At 46.4% G+C, this 23,523-nt stretch overlaps 1 long non-coding RNA gene across 1 annotated transcript in view; it reads right to left on the bottom strand.

Moving 5' to 3' along the window:
* Positions 1–23,523, bottom strand: part of LOC147727783 (uncharacterized) — a 302,595-nt gene that overhangs the window by 112,977 nt on the left and 166,095 nt on the right. The window contains exon 3 of the long non-coding RNA XR_015309512.1: positions 15,433–15,501. This is a non-coding gene — a long non-coding RNA (uncharacterized LOC147727783). The remainder of the gene's footprint in view (positions 1–15,432; positions 15,502–23,523) is intronic.

Below are 23,523 nucleotides of genomic sequence, written 5' to 3'. Positions count from 1 at the left end.
CAGCTAGCTACTGGCAGATCAGATTAGCTGATGATGCAAAGCCTGAGACAGCATTTTCTACCCCTAGTGGGCACTACCAATTTATGGTGATGCCCTTTGGTTTGAATAATGCACCTGTAACTTTTCAAAGGTTGATGAACAAAGTCCTAACTGGCCAGGAAGACTATAGTGCAGCATATTCAGATGATATTGCTGACTTTAGCTCCACCTGGGAGGATCACCTGGTCCACCTGAGAAATGTTTTGGAGACCCTGCAGAAAGTAGGCCTAACTATTAAGGCTACTAAGTGCCCGACAGGGCAGAGTCAGGTTGTGTACCTGGGCCACCTTGTAGGTGGAGGCCAGGTTCAACCATTTCAGAGCAAAATCCAGACCATCATGGACTGGGTTGCTCCAACTACCCAGACTCGGGTCAGAGCTTTTTTGGGCCTGACTGGGTACTACAGAAGAGTTGTCAAGGGGTAGGAATCTATTGTGACACCCCTGAATGGCTTAACTTCAAAGAGAATGCCAAAGAAAGTTCAATGGACAGTTAACTATCAAACGGCATTTGATAACCTGAAGCAGGCCATGTGCACTACATCAATTCTGCAAAGTACTAACTACTCCAGAGATTTCATTGTCCAAACAGATGCATCTGAGTTGGGGGTAGGGGCTGTGCTGTCACAATTGAATAATGAAGGTCAGGACCAGCAAGTAGCTTTTATTAGCAGAAGGCTGATCACCAGAGAGAAACGTTGGTCAGCTATTGAGAGGGAGGCCTTTGCTGTGGTTTAGACTCTGAAGAAGCTGAGGCCATACTTGGGTGGCACTCACTTCACTGTTCAGACTGACCATAAGCCCCTCTTATGGATAAAACAGATGTAGGGTGAAAACCCCAAACCTTTGAGGTGGTCCATTTCCCTACAGGTGATGGACTATACAGTGGAATCTAGAACTTGGAGTTACCATACCAATGCAGATGGACGGCGCAGATATTTCCACTTAGAACATGAAGACTCAACTGGTCAAGGTTAGATTAATGTCCCAGCGTTTGAGGGGGGTTGTCTAGGAGAGTAGTACCTGCTCACTATGGTTACCCCCACTTTTTGCTGTTTTTCGATGTTTGTCTGGCTAAACCCCTGATATCCAGGATCCAAGCCTAGCTGCTTCCTCTCTAATTTGATTGCATGTACTATAGGCACAGTCCAGTTTGGTTACTGGGATACCCTTGTGAGTCCCTAGTATATGGTACACCAGGTGATATGGGTATAGGTACCCCATAGACCTACCAGGTGCTGCAGCATGTATATGCCACCCCTGGGAAGCCTTACTAAGATATAGGTTACCTATATCTACCTTAAATCATGGCACATAGAAACCTATCAGTCGCCGCATGGCAGGCCTTACCAATCCTGAAGGTAGGGTGCTGGGTTTCATGTGAGAGGGTACCATGCATGAGCAGGACCCCTCTGCAGCTTTCAGAATCTATTCACTGAGGCTCTTCTGTGATTCAGCCAGACCATATAATCTTAAGTACACCAACACCACAGCACTTGACATCCAGCGTAGGACAGCTCGATTCCCGATCCAGGTCATCCTCGACATCTCCTGGTCCTCATGGCTGAAGAGTCAAGTTCTACCTTCACCTGAAATCACCTGACATCGGTGGGCATCGCCTATTGTGCTCCTGGTTACTGGTTGTGACCTGGACTCTTTCTCCTCTGCTTTCAGTTTTTTTACATCTTTGATCGTGGCTTGGATCCACCCGGACACTTTCCTCTTTACCGGCAGCAGCATTTAGCAGCAGATCACAGTTGGAAACCACAACGATTCCCGACTCCAAAAGACACCTATGCACCCCGCCTCGCTGGGTGAGGTAACTCGAGTTTGGTCATTCAAGAGATTATAGACAGGTAAAACAAGCTGCTTTGCATTCCTCAAAGACTTAGCCTGAAAGCTGCTCTCCATAGCTACCACTAGGATAGCTTTCTATAAAGGTTGTCTTTAACCTACAGTCAATATGGGGTCAGTTGGACTGGTGCAAGGTGTCCACTAGAATAGTGGACAGCATATGCCAGACCACCTTCTCACAGGTATTGTGTGCATTACTCAAAGAATATTGTACTGCCCATATTAAACCTATCACACCCACACTGCAAATCTGCAAGACAAAAGGCATTGGGGTCGGCCCTTTACGGGGCTAAACTTAGGCTTTTCTAATTCAGAGGCAGTGGGTAGAGGTAAAAAATAAATTTGAGCAATCTAAATTTTCTCCCTTTCAGTTCTCCATTCTATCCACTCCTCATGGACCTGGGTGTAGAGGGTTGGCAAGTAAAATTAGGTTGCGTCCATTTCTGCATTGGAGGTATCTATGGTTTACTCACAAACCCGCCTAATATGCTGTTGCCCTCCAAAAAGTAATAAAAGCCGACCATTTAAGTAAGGCACCTGGCTCTGTTAAATCAAAGAGATGCTTTATTCCTTTGGGTTGCCTAAATTGTGGTTGCACCCGGCTACAACTAACTTCCAGTCCAAGCTCTTTTTGAAACAGCACTATTGGGCAATCACAATAAGCAATGAATCCCAGAAAGCTGTCTATTCCAAGTTATAAAGTGAGTTCATAGATTTTAATCCCTCCTTTGGGTATGAGTTGTTTTGGGACCAGGTGTCTGTCACACTGGACAGGAAGTTATACTTTCAGTTTAGAGTGGGCACCCTATCATATAGAGTGTTCACTATATGTGGTGTTTGCACTGTTTTTCTGGCATCACACTGCTGTATCACTTGTGTGTTCCTCATGTAAATGTGTGCACTCTTGCACATACTGTATGCCTTTACCTTTGACCTTCTTTAATATTTGCTATAAATCAGTTACCGGAGAGTACAATTTTCGTTTTTTTTTAATGTGACTTTGCTTTTTGTCAAACTGTATTTTTTATCTATCATGTCTTTTTATTACTGTATGTACTTTCATGGCCCAGGTGGCCAAAATACAGTATTTGAACTGAACTGAGATCAAGGTAGACACAAGCCTGGTGGGGCTGAGGGTCATTCTTGCTCAACACAATGGACATCCAAATGCTCAGAGACACATTGTGGCCTATGCCACCAAAGCTTGTTTGAACAAGAACATGCCTATTCTCAGATGGAAAAGGAGAGTCTGGCTGAAGTTAGGGCCTGCAAACATTTTCATGTATTTCTATGTAGGAAATGTTTCAATATCATTACAGGCCACCAGGCTTTGCTCACTATTGTTGGAAACCTGAAAGGTATGATGCCTTCTCTCATCAAGAGGTGAGTGATGCTCCTGCAAGAGCACAATGTAAGATTGTGCACAAGTCGGTAAAAGATCAAAACCCTGTAGATTACTTTTCAAGAGTGCTGCTACATTCCCACAGCTCAACAGCCAATGCGAATGAAGAGTATATCAATTTTATGGTGTGGTTCAGCACACCATCAGCTCTATCCATTGAACAGCTTATTAATGCTACCAAAGCATATAAAGGCATGTTCATCCTCAAAGACCACATCATGATACAATCTTGGAAGTAAAGCATTCAACCTTTTGCTGATGATGTTGAATTCCAAAAGTTCCAAAATGTACAGGATGAGTTATCCATCAATCGAGACAGTATCCTGTTGAGAGGTTCGAGAATCAACATACCTTAGAGCCTGAGACAGCAAGTCATTGAATTTGCCAAAGATAGAGATTGTGGCATTATAGCCACCAAGAGAGCCTCACCAGACTGTGTGGTTCCTTCACCTAGATAAACGAGTTGAGAAACAGTTGAAACCATGCCAGATTTGTAACTGTTTATCCCGCAGGGTTATGCAGCATCCTCTGACAATGTTTCACCTTCCTGTGCATGCCAAGGATAGATTTGAAGTTGATTTATTTGGGCCTCCAGGAAATGGGCATCATCTCATGTTAGTCATTGATGAATACTCGTGTTTTCCTTTTGTGGAAGACTTATCATCGACAACCCATAGTCATTGAGCAGCTTGATGACATTTTTGCCGCATGGAGCATCACCGCTATTCTCAAGTCTGATAATGGCCCACCTTCCAAGAGCAAAGAATTCAAGGAGTTTCTTGTTCGACTCATTGTCAAGCATCAGAAGCCCCAAGCCAGAGGTGTTGTTGAAAGATTTATAGGCACCCTCAAGAAGGTAATCCAGGGAGCATCAATTGAGGGAATCAATATTAATCAATATTAATCAAGCCTTGTGTCAAGCCCTTTGAGCCTATGGATCAACTCCTTATTCCACAACTGAAGAGAGTCCTGTCACTTTGCTATTTCGGGGAGCCATCACCAGAATCAAACTTCCACAATGGACATCGGCTTGATCGCTAATTGCTGATAAGGTTTATGTCATGTTTACTTCCCAGAAGCGCAAAAAGAAAACATATGCAGAACAGTGCCGACACTTCCAAAAAACAGTTTTCCATAGAGGGGACTGGGTGCTGGTCAAACAGAAATGGAAGCAGAACACAAACACCATGTTTGCTCTCCACCCTTTGAGGGTTGTGACATGCAAAGGAAATATGGTGACAGCGCATCAACCTGGAAAGTCCACCAGAAAGGACTCATCCCATTTTAAACACCTATCTCAACGTTCATCTGCTCCTGAGAGCACAGCCAAGGTAAACTACCCCATACCACCTGATCTGGAAGATCAGTGAGAGCACCTCAAAGTCTCATTGAGCATAGAGGATGCTCATGTTTGTAATTTTAATATAACAAAGAGGGAGATATAGTGTTGTTGATATTATACGCACTAGGACCCTCGCAGTTCTGGGTGGACTCTAAATGAGAATTAAGGGCCAGATGTAGCTCACCAAATACCGGTCGGTAACGGCCGATTTCGGCCGTTACTGACCGGTATTTAGAATTTCAGATGTAGGGGGCCTTAAAATTACCGATTCGGTATATTTACAGAATCAGTAAATTTACCGATTCTGTAAATTACCGAATCCGTAAATTTACCGAATCGGTAATTTGTGATGTCACAGACCCTTCAGAATTCGATATTTACCATCAAATACTATTTGATGGTAAATAACGAAATCCTGTGTACATGCACATCTGTGCATGTACACCTGTGCCATGTGGCACACATACATGCCCTACGGGCATGTATGTGTGTCACATGGCACACAGCCTGAATCAGGGGCACAACAGGGTGTCAAAGTGACACCCTGTCCCCCTTGTCAATTCGGTAATTTTACCGAATCGGTATTTACCGATTCGGTAATTGCCATTGGTTCCTATGGGCCTCATTTGTAAATACCGAATCAGTAAAATTCGGTATTTACAAATCGGTAAATACTAATTACCTACATCGGGCCCTAGGTAATCTGCTCTGAGGTATTAAGGTGTGATTAAAAAAGGTTATGATATAATGTATTCAGAGCATATTCATATGTTGAAGAATACAGATGTTACAGAGCTTGGTGTGTGGCCTATTCATTTTTATGTTCCAGGGATAAGGAGGTTGATCCAAATATGATACAGCTGGTCGTATAAAGTCAGTTCATATAGAAAGTTTAGGAGATAACTTTATTTGATTTAAAAAAATCATAAAAGGGTGGACTTACCACCTTGCAAGCGGTATTTACATCATAAAAACAACACAAAATCAACTTTAAATCAAGTTAAAAATTAACATTATAATATACAAAATTAGCGGGGAAAAGGTCTGAAAGGAAAAGAATAAAACGAATGATGTGAGTTCTTGCTGGGAACACGTTTTTTTTAAATCATGATGAAAGGGGAAAAAATAAAAAGTATAGAAGAATAATGGTAGTTCAAACAAGAGGCTCGTTATTTTTAACTCATGATACAAAAAGACAACCGTTTGGAGAAGAGGGGAAGAGAGTGGGAAAGTCTGTGGCCTGCCAACGCCTGGCCTATTGTCCAGAGACCTCTTTGGATGCTGCCCTTTTTTCCAGGTCTATGGCGGCGAGATTCAAAAATGGTATGGTTTTACATGAGAGTTCTATCCAAGATCCACTTAGGCATCTTATCACCGCCGCCCTGCAAGTTCTCACCTGGGCTTCTCTTAGAAGAGATCAAAGAAGCGTTTTTATTAGATTTTGAAGTGCCGGGCATATGCATATAAGGTGCAGTAAAGGCTCTGCGCCGTTGCCACAGAGGCGGCAGTCGGGAGTTGCCCACAACCGTAGCCATTTGGGAGTGAGGTCTTTGGATGAGAAGCAACCCAGCCTTAAAAGGCTTAATTTCCTTTTGTAGTGGTCCCTGAAGCATTCTTTCAAATAATCCTGAGGTTTTAGGTAGGTATATGACGGCAAAACGATCCAGGCGTGGCTTTTGCCAGCCACTGCTGCTTTATTCATGAGTAGTGATGTTTGTTTGACTGCTTTCTTGATTATTAGTTTGAAGGCGGAATAAGTCATGGGCAGACGCCAAGCCTGTTTTTCGACTTCTAACCAGCAAAGGTGGGCCAGGGATTCCTCTTCTGATTCCCTCATACGCCAATAATATTTGGCAAGTGCTCCTTGTCTTGCTCGGTGCTGGTTAGTAAGACCGAACTCCAAACGAATTTGGGCTTGCGATATATGTCTCGGGATTGAGAAAACAGTTTTGAACAGCCTGGATTAGGCGAGATTTAACGCTGTGGCGTCCCGGATTGCCAGTAGTTCAGAGCCGTATCTCAGTGATGGTAGAAATTTGGCGGCTGCGATGTTAAGAATGTGGCCGGTGGAATGTCCGTTTAATTGCTTTTGAACAGTTTTGAAAGCAAATTGAAGCTGCTTAGCTTTGGATTCCCCCTGTTCTAGGTGCGGCTTAAACTTTAATTGGTGGTCCATTAAGATTCCCAGGTATTTATAATGGTCTAACTGGATTAGAGGGGTAGAATTTATCTTCCAGACGAAAGTTTTTTTTTTTTCTGGAGCCACAGAAGCACATGATGTTAGTTTTCTTTAGGTTTATAGTCAGTTGTGCGTTCGAGAGGTACTGCAACAGTTTGGAGATCAAGCGTTGTAGACCAATGTTTTTTTTTTGAGAGGAGCACAATGTCGTCTGCGTATTGGAGACTTGTTATAGGGGAGTGGGCCAATTTTGGTGGGTCTCCCTGGATGGTGCTTAGGTCATTTTCTAGGTCCGCGGTATAGATGTTAAAGAGGCTGGGGGCCAGAACGCAGCCTTGCTTTAAACCGTTGGTTGTATGGAATTTCCTTGTCAGGCGTCGACCATCTCCTTTTTTCACTTGGACCCAAGTATCTGTATAGAGCTCAATAATTGCTCCCAGCAACTATGGCGGCACGCCCCAGGCTTTCATTTTGGCCCAAAGATTGGATCTGGGCACTTTGTCAAAGGCCGCTTTTAGGTCCAGGAAACAAGTGTACAGCGGGGTGGAATTGTAGATAGCTTTGTTAACAAGGAGGGTTAGCGCAGATAGATTGGTCAAGGTGCCCAGTCCCGGCCGAAAGCCTGTTTCTGTCCGGGGAATTATCCCTGTAATGTTCACCCAGGATTCCAGTTCTACCAACAAGTTGGAAGCGTAGATCTTAGCCTACACGTCTATTAAGGCTATAAGCCTATAGTTGTTAGGGTCTGAGCGGGACCCGGATTTATAGATTGGATGCAGAATGCTGCCTCTCCATGATTCGGGAATGTTCCCGGTCTTTAGACTCTGACCAAATAAAGGTGGTAGTTGACTGGCCCAAAACGATGGGTCTTTACTAAATAAGGCGTTGGGAAGCCCGTTTGGACCGGGCGCTCCGTCTGCTCTCAATGATTTTATGGTATTTGAGACCTGCTTTAGTGAGAACAATTCCATGTCTCCTGTAGTCTTTGGTGTCGGTAAATTCCCAATGATTTTTGGGACTGGCATTTTACTCGGGCTGGACCGGGGAAGCTCCACAAGATGCTCGGCGTTATTGTCCGTAAGTGAATATTACGAGGAATTGTATAATAAGTCGATGTAACTACTCCAGAGCTGGTCCGTCATATCCGAGTTAAACTGGCGATGTTTGCCATTTAGCATAAAGTTTATTTTTGCCCCAAAATCTTTTGAATTCTGCAATTTGCTTGCATGGAGTATGGAGCACGCTAGTTTTTCCCTGTGCATTCGCTTGGCCAGATTAATCTCTCTTTTTAGTTATTTTTTTAGAGATTCGATTGTATTCAGCGTGGGTTGTGAGAGCTGGGGATCTTTTTTGCGTTCGGCCCTGAGGAATGCGTTTATTTGCCTTTTTAGTTGGCGCAGTTTCGGTGTGTACCATTCCCCACCTCTTTTTCTTATGGGTTTGCGTCTTCTGTTGTTGGATTGGTGTTTCTTATTGATCTCCATTACGAAGTTTTCCCAGGTTTTGACTATGTCTCTCGATGTTTCAGATAGTTGGAGCAATTCGTGGCATGATGCCATTAAGATAGAGAGATTTCCTTTGTTCCAGTTTAGCCGTTTTAGGTTAAAGATTTGTGTATTCAAGGACAAAGGCACAGCCTTCTCTGACTTTGTAGGTTGAATGTTCAGGATGAGGGTCTGTGGATCGCTTTCTACGCGTTCCTGAATCCGGAAATCGCTAATGCAGTGGAATAGGTCAGGGTCAGCCAGGGTGTAATCTAAGGTAGAGCCTGAGTTCTTAGAGACCCTCGTTAGGGTGGCTGGTCTGTCCAGATGGCCTCTCCCATTTAGGGTGTACAGATGAAGAGCTTCCAATTCAGAGGCACATTTCCTTCCCAATGCACTTTGCCTGCATTGATTGCCCTGCCTTGGCTTGATGTGAGCGGGGAGGGTTCCCTCCTGTCCACAAGTTAGGTTTAGATTAAAATCTCCTGTTATAATCATGTTTTCACTTGGATAGGTTGATTTCAGTGTCTTGATTGTGGTGAGTAGTTGTTTTATCCTTTTCCCTTTGTGTTTTCCGCTGGGGTGCATGTGGAGATTCACGATCAGGAGGCCCAGGTTTGGGGAAACTTCCACTTTGATGCATTGCATCCATGTAGAGTCTAAGTCGATGCAAATTGGTGACCAGGTGAAATCTGTTGATGTGAAGATGGATAGGCCCCCTTTGGCCCTGCTGGAACGTCCCTCCTTCTGGGCTGGAACAAAGAATTCTTTGCATCCCACTAAAGGCGAGTTTTTGGTCTGCCATGTTTCTTGAAACAGTAGTAATTTAAATTGGGTTATGAACTCAATAAAGTCGTCTTCCTCCAGCTTTGTGTTTAAGCCATTGATGTTCCATGAGCAGATCATGCAGCCCTGCTTTTCCCCCATCGTTGGTCTGCTATCAATTCAAGCTGTGTTCCTGTGGGATTGTGCCCGAATAGCGTGTTGGGGCCTTTCGGGCATATCTGCCTCTTGGTGAGCGAAAGTGATTGTAATTTGCCTTAGTCGCTGCACTTCCACTTTGGTACTGCTTCTTAAAGCTGGCCCTTTGGCATTTTTTAAAAGGCTTATTTTTGGGATTTGTTTCCGCAGCGGGCTGGGATATCTTGCAGGCTCCACTTTTTTTAGTTCAATGTCCCATGCTGCAAAAACCTCCCTATGAGACAGGATTTGATCTGTGATGGTATGATTGGTCCAAGTTGTAATCGTCGAGTCTGAGCCTAATTGAAGAGGGTTTGGTTTGAACTCTATTGATTCAAGGTTGCTCGATTTTAAGTAACGTAGGCCTGGGAGTTCTTCTAGAAGTCTTAAAATGGCCCCTTTATTCAGGATATCGTAGGACCCTCTTGAACAATATTGTGGAATAAACTCAATTTTGTTGCTTGACGTGGACCGCTTTAGGATTTTTGGTCAACTGCTCTCTTCATTAGGTGGAGGGGCCGTTCCTGCCTGGTCAACCTCTAGCTCTGATGTGTGTGAATGTACCATCTGTACGCTGTTGGTGAGGTCTTGTCCATTGGGGACTGGAACATGAAATTCGCCGCCCTGTGTGTCTCGTCAGTTGACTCCCTTGATCTTTGCGGCATTAACTAAGATAACTTGGCTGTTGATGTCTGGGACTTGGCTAGATGAATTATTGTCGCTCAATTCCTTCCTTTGATTGATGTTTATGTTGATTCCAGGCTCTTGAAGTGGTACCTTACAATCTGGTTTTTGTCCCGCAGGTTTAAAGTTACTAAACACTTTAATGCGTTCTGATTTGTCGTAGTGTGACCTGTTGCTCCTCTTGAAATTGAGGGTGCCTTGGTAGGTGAAAAATCCCTCAGCGTGGTCCCTTGCTCTGACATTGTTTTAGTTTGGAGTGGGACGCACTCGGAGTGCTGTTTAGCTTCCTTGATCACGGAATTATTGATGGATTTTTCCGGAGAGGTTTGAGGGGCCCTTCGGTTGCGTACTTTTGCGTTTCTGGCTTTCCTTAGTCGCTTCCGTTCTCTCTTTGTAAGCGTTAGAGCCTGTTTGATGTGAGTAGCGGTTGGCGCGACGTTGGGAATTGGCTCCTGAATTAACTCGGCTGCCTCTATACGGTTAACCAGGTTGTTGTCGTCTAGGCTTGCTGGCGACCTGTTTTCCTTTGCTGGGTTGAGTGTGGACAGTCTTGAGATTCCAGGCTCTCTTCGCCCCTGCTAGCAATGGTCAGCCTTGTCAGCCTACCGGGGTCCTCTGTAGAATGCTGATTGCCGGTTGGATCACTTGATGTTGTGGTTGTTTCCGTGGGGGAGTCTTTTGACGAATCCTTAACAGCCCCCAGTATTTGGGTCATCAGACTGGGTACTGTGGCCAATTTGTCTATTATATTGGAGCAGTGGCAAGTGTAGAATGTATGATCCTTATTCAATTGAACCTTGGTAATCATGGTATTTAAATCTTGAAGGTTAGCTTCAATCCCCTGGACGTGAGACGCCAGGAGGTAGAGCAGGTGGACTTGAGTGTCCAATTTGTCCGCGTGGTAGGACAATGCGGCTCCTATGGTTTCCATTGTCTTTAATAATTGCGGCCAAATGGAAACTGTTTGACTGTTCTCTGGCGATTCAGAGTGTCTGTGAATGGAGATCAGTGATATAGCAGAGTAGACTAAGTGGTGTGGTTGGATAAGATGCTCACGCATTTGGTCGCACCCTGGTCTTTTGTCAGTGCTCTCTTCCTTCCCAGGGCCTTAATTGTGTTGAGCTGATAACTTGCATGAGCTTCGTTCGAGTTTTGCAGTCTCAATTGCTGTTAAATGTAGTTGCTGTAGCTTCGGTATCGGACTATCTTTGATAGCATCGGTGTCTTCAGCAACTTGTCCGTTGGAAAGAGAGCAGTGCTTTTTTCCAAGCCCAGCGTAGGATGACTGGACGTTGGACTGTAAGAGTTTGCCTGTGGCGTTAAGCACGGTTTTTCAACGGGGGGGGGATACACCTGAAACTGCGGAAGGGATTCCTCAGTTGTAGTTGTGGACGTATTCAGAATTGGATGTACATTCTGCAAACTCAGCTCTTGAAAAACCAAGTCATCAGCTGCGTCTGGGGCCCAGGGTACTAGGGCGCGCGCTGGCAGTATGTTGGTCGTTTGTGGTGGCTGAATGGATGGTTCCCCCTTAACTTGCTCTAGGTCTTTAGCTATTTGTTGGATCTTTAAAACGTTTGACCAGAGAGGGCCGGACCCCTTGCACCCAGAATTCCTTCTTGACTTTGTAGTCTGGGCTTTGCAGTGTTTGCTGTAACACCTTGGCCGGTATGGTGGTGATGCGGACCGTTGGGCTTCCTTATTTGTGCCCTCCATGTAAGCGTTATGTTGTAAGCTGTTTAGAGCTGGAGTCTTGTAGTGGGGGTACCTTCCCGCTCCCACCCCCAGTGGAAAGTCTTTGACAAACTTTGAGGAAGTCCGTGATCAATGCCCTTTTGATTGCTTTTAAATGCGGGGCCTGTTCACTATGTGCCGGGAGTGATGTTACATCTCTCAAATTGTTTCCCTCATTATTCCTCGCAGGGCTGCTGGTTGTGCTGTCCTTGTTGTTGATCCTGTTGCTCCTTCATCCGAGCTTAGTAAACCAGTAATGTCAGATTGATATTGCGTGCCCCGTGGATTTTTTGCGAGGTCTGCAGAGTCAGTTGCGGGGGCTGTTGTACTAAAGCCTTGAACTTCCTGGGCTAACTTTGTGGGTTTGTGGGACTCTTACGCCTGCCCATGGCTGTCCCTTCGACTTCCTCCCCCACCTCTTCTGCCACCCCGTTGGTGGTCATACATGGGAGACCCCCCTTAACCTTCTTTGTCTTCCCCTGTGATGTGGATGCTATGGCGTTCTCGCCTCATAGTCTCCCCGACCTCATGCTGCTACGAAGAGGGCAGTGCAGATTGACCCTTTGATTGATAATGAGGTGGGACGATATACAGGCTGCGTTGATAAAACAATGTTCACCTTCTTTGTTACTTTGTTACTTGTGTCTCTGTTAGCCGTTAGCTGTCAGCTTTTTAACTCTGTTCACTTTTGTAGTAAGTTTGTAATGAGTTATGGCGAATAGCGTTGTAGGTTTATTGCTGGTTTATCAGGTTTGTTGTCTAATTTGCTGCTGTTTTGGTTTTGCCGCTGATGATAAGAGTGGCAGAGAATGGCAAATAACGGAAAATAGCAGCAAACTGCAAACTGCAAGTGGCGAGTGGCGAGTGGCAATCGGGCAACGGTGGGCAAACAAGCGGAGCACATGGGGGCCGCAGGCTGGGAGGACCTAGTCAACCCGCCTTCCTGGGTCCACCCCCGGATCTTACTTTGAGGCAACCTCTAACGGCTGCCGCGCTTGCTTTCAGCCTCCACCTCTCACCTTGCACGCACCTGTTCGCCTATTCTCCAAGGCGCAGTTGGCGGCTCCTCCTATGCTGGCCAGCTGAATCCGAGAAAGTTTGTCAGGTTTTTTGCGGAGGGGGGGCAGCCCGACTCACCGGATGACCCACGGGATAGCTCAGTGCGGCTCCCGGCTCCCAGCTCCCGCCTCCGTCTGGCCGCTCCCGCTACTCTTGTGGTTTTAAAACCCTCAAGGGGCTGCTGAAACGGCTCATAGGCAACTCGCTATGACTCCCGCCTCTCCCGGGCCACCCCCGCCGTTCCGGCCGACGTTTCAGCAAAGAACGCCGCCGCCTGCACCTGGAAATCGAGTAGCTGTCAGGGGTCTCTGTGAGGCGGTAGCGGTCGGTGGTCGGCTCTGGCGGGCGGGTGAGCGGGCGACGTTGCCTGTGAATTTGCGGAGTAGCGAGATGGCGTCTGTCCTCTGCACATATAGAAAGCTGCTCCATTGCTCTTGAATAAAAACTACAAGCAATAATGCAATAGACGGCATGTACCCCATTCACAAGGGCTGCCATTCTGCCACCAATGAGCATCCCCACAACCACATAATGCAGCTTATGGCATACTCTTCCTTCAAATTAGTTGCCCTCTCCCCATTGTGCATCTTCTGCAACCTGCTGTGTAATGTATATTTAAAGACACTGAGATGATGGACGGAATAGAGAGCAAATCAAAAATTCACACCCAGCCACCAGATCTGGGTTAAATCCATTGTTCTTTTGCTCACCATGCCACCCCAGTTTGTAGTCTTGACCCTGGGCTTCATGGGAACAGTCCAGCGGGAACTGCCAATACAGTTCCTCCCTGGACCAGAAACCAGCATCCTGGGACCGGTTTTGGGTCATCAACCCTAATATGCCAGGCTAGGTTGTATCTAGTGACACAGTGACCCACGTCTGGGCATACCCGGCGTACCTAGGGTGAGAAAACAAGGCAAACAGATGATGGAAGTAATGTAGAGCAGATCAAACATTCACCCTCAGTCAAGAGATCTAGGTTAAATCCAACGTTCTTTTACTCACTATGCTACCCCAGTTTGGACGCAGCCATATGCAAATCAGTCTTGACACTGTGCCTCATAAGAACAGTCCAGACTGTCCAGTCCGAACTGTCAAGCCATGACTTCCCTGGACAGGATCAAGCACCTGGGATTGGTTTCGCTGCATCACCCCATATAAACCAGGCTAGCTTGAATCCAGTGGCACAGTGAGCCTGGGACCCACGTCTGGGCGCACCCGGCACAATGTATATTGACATGAGTTTTTCATCTGCCACTTCTGTGGGAATTGCAAGTTTTCACTTTAATACATTTAAGCATGAACTTCTGAGAGGGCAGGTTCACACACAATTTAGATAGTAGTGTCGCTCTTACGGCACGCCCCTTTGTGCAAGAGTGATGCAACTCTAAAGTTTAACTTATCAAGCAACGTCTGAGGCTTGTCAAATCAGAGTAACACAGTGCAGTGCAAATCACTGTGTTGCGTTACTCAGCCCCTTTCATCCACCCATGGATTTTGGTGCATTCCCAGATTTACCACTATTGGTAAAGCTGGGAATGTATAAAATGTTACATCTCCCCAGTTGAGGCAAAATGAGGAGAAGAATCTTTATTTCTCCTGGTTACTTCCTCTTTCTGGGGCGCTGCATTCTGCATCACACGGAAAGGTGAAAGGGTCTGTTTCCCTTCCTGCACAAAAACAATCTTGCTTACAACACAGGCACTTTGCACCACAGTGCAAGGGTGCCTGCGTTGGCGTTAAGCAACACATTTTCCGCCAGTGCGGGTAAATGACAGGAATGCACCATTTATTGTAAGTACTACACATTCCTGCCCTTTCCCTATCACACAGCGCAGCAAGGTGGCTTGCTGCGCTGCGTAATTATTTGGTAAATATGGCCCATCATTTCTATCTAACAGGTGCTAATCCTACTGAGATCATATGCTTCTCCATGGGTGCGTGACTTTGGCACATCTCATACATTTCCTGAAAGAGTTGCAAATACCTATGTTTACACTTGCAGTGACGTGGGGGTGAATTCTCTTCTACACACAACGAGGACATAAAACACTTGCCATATTGGGCAAAGGGTGAAACAACTGTTTACCGAACTGTTCACTTACTATAATGCTCACCTTTCAATACCCTTTAATCAGTACTTGATGTGTTAAAATATAAATGACAGGGACCAAACACTTCACAGAATGCCACTGCAGCTTGCTTCACCCTCTAGCCTCACCAGGGCTACCAAACGTGAGTACAAACGGTAACTACTAATTATCACAACACTAAAAATGTTAACATTTGTAAACAAACTACTTATGTTCTCGGCTCAAAAATAGTCTGACAGCGCCGTCATGTGGTAAACCCTCATAAATAAATCCCAGTGTTAGGAATTGTGTGTAGAACACCGGCAAACACATACACAAGTTAAGCATTGCCCTTGCTTCTTTTCGTTTCAGCCCCAACCCTAGGCACAATTAGAGCACAACTCCAGTCTACGTGCACAAACTCAAACACTACCCATATAGGACACATGACAGAAACACACTCTTCCAACCATAGCACACCCACAGACCAGTAATCTACCTGTCTGCAAGAACACTTCAGTGCCTCTTTAATATGAAGAGCTGTACAATTGCAACAGCAATACAGGTTTATATTCTTTCATTGAACAATAATTGATTTTTGACTAGTAAAGCATATTATCGTACCATCTGCACGTCGTGTAGACATTCGGGTGCGGGGAATTCTTGAAGTAGAAGTCAGTAATGGGCATACACCTGCAGATTTTTAAATGAGAGAAATAATGCGTAATCAGTGAAGGAACACAAATTTGACTTAAAGAAATGCACAATTCAATATAACAAAACCATCATTTAATTATCTACTGAACTATAGCTGTATAACGATCATGTTGTACTACATTACAATCTTTGCACACCACACAATATCCTAATGTACTTAAAAAAGGCATTGATTACTGTTAGTGAGACTATGACATCCTTTCTCTTGCTGAAACAAGTAGCAAGAGTAGGCCTCGGCCTCGTGGCTACTTCTGGAACAGACCAGCATGAATTATGAGAGTTCAAGAACATTGAAACGTCAAAGAGGAATGAGCGAGACGGTCTCAAAACAACCCACGTTTCATCTTAGCATTTAGACAGCTCTTATCGCCCGTTTCTCAGCTCAACTGAGAGAAAGTTGAAGAGCTTCCGGGTAATATGAAGGGATGCCAGTGAGAAACACGTGAAGAGGGACAGACACTGTGACATAATCTTTGTTCCCGTGGGTCTGGACTGCCGCTAAAGGAATGTGCCTTTGTACGTTATCGTCTCTCTTCAACATTTGTAGCGCTGTACAACCCTGAGAGGATCGTTTCCCGTGATCTCAAATACCCAACTGTCGAAAGACCTAACCTGGCCACGTGAAAGCTATCAAGTTTATCTTGTTTCTAAGTGGATGCCCTTTGATTCCTGCAACAGAAAGGATTAAGTCAGGGGGCGGAAACGTTTGAACTCTTCCACAGAGCCAGGCTCAGTCTCGAGGTATGAGGCTGGAGGCCTGGTGTTGCTGTGATCTGCAGGAGTTGGTTTACTGCTCTGCATGCTTAGAACATGCTTTCTTTAGTTAGTTAATAATCAAGGGCATGGTTTTTCAAATGCTGCCCTGAGGCTCGAAGACTGGAAGAGTAGGCACGAGTCTGGCTTAATTTGTAAACCAATACGTGCCAGGGCTCAGGTTAGGAGGCCACTGCAGCTTGTACCACACATTGCCCTGCCAGCTGGCAATGCCCTTACAAACACAGCTACAAACCATCACACACAGCTGTTGTTGTGCTAATACCTAAATTAGCCAGACAGCACCACCATGTTGCAGACTGTCATAAGCCCCGGTGCTGACAATTAAGTGCCGGTTCTGAGCACCTGAAACCACCGGCTCAAATTTAGCACACTATTGCGTGACCCAAGGACCTCACCATTGGCTCTACATCTTCCAAAAACCACAGTAATCTTTGCTTGAGCAGCAGGTGTCACAAAAACGCGCTAGTCACCTATGGGGTGAACCACCTTTTTTTTCTTGTCTCTACAAAACCAAACGTGTGGCCATTTCTGCTCCCCAAAGGTGCGACTGCCTCATTCCCTGCACAGGAAAGTCTCTGTATCCTATGGTACTCGAAGTCCCTCCTCTTTGAGAATCTAATCTGCGATGTGTCCCTTGCTCCTGAGGATCGCAACTGAAAGCATCCGAAGGCAACTGCATTACAACTTTAAGCTTCCCAGTGCCAGACATGAGTCTAAGCCACTCTCACAATGCTCAGGGAGAGATTCGCAGAGTGTTTGCAAATTTAAAATATGCTGATGTTGGGATCTGTGCAAAAACAACAGTTGATGGACAGAATGCAGAACAATGTCATACATTCACCCCAGTACAGAGATCTGGGTCTAAGTCCATCGTTTTTTTGCTCACCACACCACCCCAGTTAAGACATGGCCATATGCAAATCAGCCTTGACCCTATGCCTCATGGGAACAGCCCAGCCCGAACTGCCAAGCAATGTCTTCCCTGGACCAGAATCAAGCATCCTAGGACCGGTTTCTGGCTATCAGCCGTCTTCAGCCAGGATAGCTTGACTCCAGTGTCGTGGAGAGCACGGGACTCACGTCTGAGCATACCCGTCCCACTCGGGGTGACGGATGCAAAAACAGCAGTTGATGGACAGAATGCAGAACAATGTCATACATTCACCCCAGTACAGAGATCTGGGCCTAAGTCCATCATGTTTTTGCTCACCACACCACCCCAGTTCAGACATGGCAATGTGCAAATAAGCCTTGACCCTGTGCCTCATGGGAACAGTCCAGCCTGAACTGCCAAGCCATGGCTTCCCTGGACCAGAATCAAGCATCCTAGGACCGGTTTCTGGCTATCAGCCGTCTTCAGCCAGGATAGCTCGACTCCAGTGGCGTGGAGAGCACGGGACTCACGTCTGAGCATACAATTCCCACTCGGGTTGACAAATGCAAAAACAACATTTGATGGACAGAATGCAGAACAATGTCATACATTCACCCCAGTACAGAGATCTGGGACTAAGTCCATAGTTTTTTTGATCATCACACCACCCTAGTTTGGACATGACCATATGCAAATCCGCCTTGACCCTGTGCCTCATGGGAACAGTCCAGCCCGAACTGCCAAGCCATGTCTTCCCTGGACCGGAATCAAGCATGCTAAGACCAGTTTCAGGCTTTCAGCCATCTTCAGCCAGGATAGCTTGACTCCAGTGGCATGGAGAGCACAGGACTCACGTCTGAGCATACCCGTCCCACTCTGGGTGACAAATGAAAAAACAACAGTTGATGGACAGAATGCAGAACAAGTCTAAGTCTAAGCCACTCCCACTGTGCTTGGGGAGAGATCTGCAGAGTATTCGTGAATTTCAAATGTGCTGATGTTGTGATCTGAGCAGTAAAATAGAAAGACCTGAACGCCAACCAGAGCATTCCCATTCTCTTTTGCAAATTAGATTCCACGCATAATGCTGTCCGTTGTCGTGTCTGAATATCTGATGTTCATTGTATAAGGCAAACGGTGTTGCAATCCCAAAAGTTTGTTAGTCCCTGTTAAAAAAAAATGTAAATGCATATTTATGTAGCACCAACTGCACCTGAAGGTATTGGAATGCTTAACATAAGCACTGGTTATGTTACACAAGGGCCCAGGTAGATTAAGTGAAATACCCAGAATCACAGGATGTGGACGCAACCACGAGGCTCGAACTTTGGTTTCCAGCACCAAAGTCGACAGTCTAGCCGTCAGACCCAATGCTCGTGCCATTTGGGTGGCAAGTTATCGTAGTGCACGCCTACATCAATTTTACTTGGCTACTGCATCTTAAAATGAATAATAGCATTTGTCTGTACAGCAACCTTCAAGGAACCTGAGACCCCCCAAACTCAAAGGGAACTAGCGCCATCTTACAGAGGTACACGGAGTTGTCTCCTGCAACTACAGGGTGAAGTGCACTGGGAATAGCCTTCTCCTCAGAACACCAATTGACACCTGACAGATGTCACACTGGCTCCTGTGTCTCTATGAGCCTCCACCCTTCCCCCATTTATGGTCACCCACTGCCCATATTTTTAGTGTTCTCAGGCAGGTGGTATTCCTAGACCAAGACAAGGGTTATCACTGATTTCTGCTTCCCTTCGCTGGAAATTAATTTCTCCCCCAACGCTACACTCACTAAAACCGGCGATGGAGCACCAGTGGGTGCTGGGGGTTTCTTGGGGCACTTAGGGGCAATGTGGCCAACCTCCTTACAGGAATAACAGGTGGGGGACCCCGGTTGTCACGCCTGTCCTTAGGGGGCAAGGTCGTCTTAGGCTGGGCGGGTGGGACTCCTTTCCCTCTGAAATGTTTTGGGGCCCTTTAGAGAACTCCTTTTGGTTACCTTTGTCCCTCACACTCTTTTGCTGGGGACCCTGCCCACCATGGGCTGAATTACCCACAATCCATTTGGGGACCCTGGTGCTGGTCCTGTGGTCTGCATCCTTAGCAAGTTCCCTGGGATTAGTAAGCTTACCGTCCAAAAGATGCTGGCACAGCCCGGGAACACACAGACTACTCAAGTGCTCCCAACTAATTAAATGGAACACCCCTTATAATCAGTTACTTTGCTGCCCTTTATCCAGCCTTCCAGTGCACGGGTTTACAGAATTACACATTCAACCCAAGTACTGGCATCAAGCTTCTTGAAGTTCCTAAACTTCTGCCAGTACTGCTCTGGAGTGAGCCCATACCTGAGGCATAAGGCCTCCTTTATATTGGGGTAGGTCTGGGTACTACCTGCCAACTCTAAGGGCGCTAGAACATCCCTCACAAGGGACTCAAAGTGTGTCCACAGGCCCGCTCCCCAATTCTTCTTAGGGACTTCATTAATCTTCAATTCAATCTCATATGAGGTAAACCAGGCATAGATATCCTCACCCCTCTGGTAATTCTGTGCTAAATCCTTGGGTATGTATACCTTACCCCCTTGCACTAACTGTGAGCTGCCACCATTTGAAATGGACTCCATATGCTTGGCCTTAATGTCCAGTTCCCTCATGCTCAACTCATGAGCTAAAAGCAACTTCTTCTCCTCTAAGGCACAAGCGTCCTTGCTCTCCTCTGCCCTCTTATCACTTTCCAATCATTTCTTTTGGAGCCTCATGATTTCGAACTCATGCTCTCTGACCCTTTGATTCTCCTCCCGTTCCTCTCGGGAAAGGCCTCCAGCAGAATGGACACTGCCAGCCCTGGAGGGTGCTCTTGACACAGGAAAATCCTGTTACCTGAACCCATCCCCTGGTGCATTCTCATACACATTGGCATCACCGTCACCCCAGAATCTTTGGTTTCCCACCAGGCCCTCAAGGCCTTCTTCATCCTTCCTGGAGCTGCTCTTCATGGGACATCACAAATCCTTGCAAAATTGCTTGAGCTGATCTACTTTGTAGGAATGCAACATTTTAATATCAAACTCCAATTCTGCCACCTCACTTGCTGGGGAGCCCTACTGAGAGATGATGCGTCAATACTCAAGGTCAGATCAAAAATAAAGCCAAAAACAAAACACAGCATGTGATTGCATAGTGCTATACACTAAACTAGTGATGTACATCAATCACTGTAGGTCAAGTACAAATACAAATTCAAATCCTCACCGCTGACCACCAATGTTAGAAATGGAGGTCTCTAGTTGGCAGAGGTAGGTACCTTTAACCAAATAGGACCCTTGCTTCTAGTCAGTGTAAGGGAGATAAACACTTTAGATAACCTGTGCTCACTCCCTTGGTAGCTTGGCACGAGCAGACAGGCTTATCCCAAAGCAATGTGTAAAGTATTTGTACCAACACTCACAGTAACACAGTGAAACACCATCAATGGACACCACACCAGTTTAGAAAAATAGAGTATGTTTATCTAAACTACACATGACCAGAGCAACACAACTCCAACATACATAGTTTAAAAATATGACATTTAAATGAGTTCAAGAACTTGTACCATAGAAATCAATCGATGCGTGACTTTTCACAAAAGTACCTGTAGATGCAACAAAAGTTCCCAAGCCAAACAGCTGCAGCAGCAGAAACAAAGAGATGCAACATTCCTGAGACCCTGAGGAGGCGATGCGACAGCCCCGCTGCAAGCAGCGGACAGGTTGCGTTGAGTCCGGTCTATAGGGGGAGCGATGCGTCGAGTCTTCCTGCTGGTTCTGGTTTGCAGGTGATGCATCGGGAAAGCGTCTTCCACAGGTACAATGCCTGGATATTCAGGATGCAATGGTGATCGATGGGGCGGAATTGCACGACGCAGCATCTGTCCTCTTCGGCCACGATCCCTCAATGCCTCAGTTCTTGCAGCGGCAACAAGCGCTGCGACGATCTTCACAGCGGCACTATGATGCAGTGGAAATCTTCTTGCACTGTCGAGATGCGCCGGTGAAATGTGCCAAAAGAAGAACGATGCGTCGGGTTTTGCAGTTCTTTTCACGCTCCTTCTTCTTCCAGCTCCCAAAACAGCAACAACAACCTTCAGATGCCCTTCAACTTGGCCAGGCACTCCAGGCAGATCAGAACTTGCACAACAGAGTTCAGGGGAGTGGGAGGTGAAGTCCATTTGTTCATGGGACTTCAAAACAATGCTCCATCCATCATTTCCTTTGGTTTTTCTTTGTTCGCCTTAAGTTGGCAGGGTATGCTCAGACGTGAGTCCCTTGCTCACTTTGCCACTGGATTCAAGCAAGCCGGGCTGAAGACGGCTGAAATGCCAGAAACTGGTCCTCGGTAGCTTGTTCCTGGTCCAGGGAAGGCATGGCTTGGCAGTTCGGGCTGGACTGTTCCCATGAGGCACAGGGTCAGACTGATTTGCATATGGCCATGTTGAACTGGGGTGGCAGAGTGGGCTAAAGAACGGTGATGGATTAAACTCAGATCAGTTGACTGGTGCTTGTATTGTCAACGCTCCATCCATCATTTTCTTTGGTTTTACTTCAAAACAGGAGGCCAGCTCTCCTCAGGCCCTTGGAGATCTTCTTCAAGCACAGTACACAGCACACAGCAAAGTCCTTCTCATTTGCTTGGCAGAATAGCAACTGGAGGTTATCCCCAGAACACACAGCAAGGGCAGTCCTCTTCAGTTTCTCCAGCTCTTCTCCTCAGCGTTGGTTCCTCTTAAACTCTAGGAATGGTCTAAAGTTCAGGGGTTTTAGATCTCATATTTATACCCCAAAAGTCTTTGTTCTCTAGGTGTAAGGGGTCTTTTTCCCAGCCTCGCTAGGAGGCTGTATTTTAATTGTTTTTTTCCTTTTTTCCCCTATTACACGCTGTGAAGCCAATTGAGCTGAAGTGGCTATGAGTGCAAGGAGAACTGATGCGAGGCGCTTCGAGGGCAATGACCTGTCGGTGTGCACTATCGGCGGTCGAGCTGCGTGATCGACGGGGGAGCTTGGATGGGGGAAGGTCGCCATGGTGCTCGGGGAGTATGGACAGCTTCAAGTCCCGTTAGTGCTCGGAGGCCTCAAAGGTGCTCGGCAGTAGAGAGCACAAAGAAGAGACCAGTGGTAGGTACACGCGCGCTGGTGGTGTAAAGCAAGAGATATTAGCATAAATATGTTTTAAGGTATCAAAATTAACATGACGAATCCTGGCACTGGATTTAAAGTTTGCCAAAAAACGAGATGCTCACTCGATAATTCATCGAAAAACATGTGTTTACCGTTGTGAGAGAGTTAGCAGTATAGTAGTTGGATGGGTGGAGCTAGCCGGGGCCAAAGGAAGAGGAGGAGGCTGGACAGGAAATAGGCAGATAGAGTTGGGACAGGGGCTCAAGCAGACGTGTTAATAAAGCTCAGTACGTATAAAGCATATACAACGAGTTTGTCATTATTTATGTCAAGACATGACAACTGGCGAGGATGGTGGGATAAAGTGACCTGCCATCCCTGCAGAATCGAGAACGACCCTGTCCCGGGCACCAGCAAAGACGTGGTCGCTGTTGCGACGTCTGTGCCCCACGCAGCCGCCGCCTACAGCTCTAGGCCAGCGGTGGATGAGCCGCTCCGGGATCAGGCGATCGTGTAAGAGCCCCTCCTGAGCAGCGTGAGTGAAGCGCTGCCTCTCCAGCACTGGACGCGCTATTTCGTGCCAAAGGAAAAGTTGCACATGTGCCTGCAGGCTGTGCCAGTAAAGAGGAAATGGGAGCCCACCCCAGTCCTCCTGAAGTGCCCTGCAAGAGCAAGCGAATACCCAACGAAGTGAGTGGCCCCCGCGGATGCGCCAGAAGAAAAACGCCGACTTTGCCGCCTTTGGGCCTTACCCCCGATGCGTGAGAAACGGCACGCTGCGGATGAAAGAAATCGGAGCTTGCCCCCAGCCTACCTTGACTGTGTAAGTGGCCTGGAAGTGGGAGCTGTGCTGCATAAGTCCTGGTGTCCGGAGACGAGATCATCGGTGAGTGCCCAGTGAGACCGAGTGAGCTGAGAAATGAATGAAACCAGACCTCGTGGAGTAGGAGAGTTTCAAGCGGCCGGCCATCTTGAAGTCAGGCAAGCCAAAGAGACATTCATGTGAAATCTGTGAGCGGCCATTTTGAAGTCAGGCGTTTAAGTGATAAACAAGCATTGGTGCATTATACTGTCAGAAACAAACGAGCACGAGCCAAAGCAATCACGAAATAGTAAACAAGCACAAGCCAACGCACAGGTGGAATCGTAAACAAGCAAGTGCCAAGCCCAAAAAAAAAGAAAAAAAAAA

Source organism: Lissotriton vulgaris, chromosome 3_1 (assembly GCF_964263255.1).
Source record: "Lissotriton vulgaris chromosome 3_1, aLisVul1.2, whole genome shotgun sequence".
Lineage (NCBI taxonomy): Eukaryota > Metazoa > Chordata > Amphibia > Caudata > Salamandridae > Lissotriton > Lissotriton vulgaris.
The sequence above is the reverse complement of the archived record's forward strand: the minus strand, read 5'-3'. Positions and strand labels throughout refer to the sequence as shown.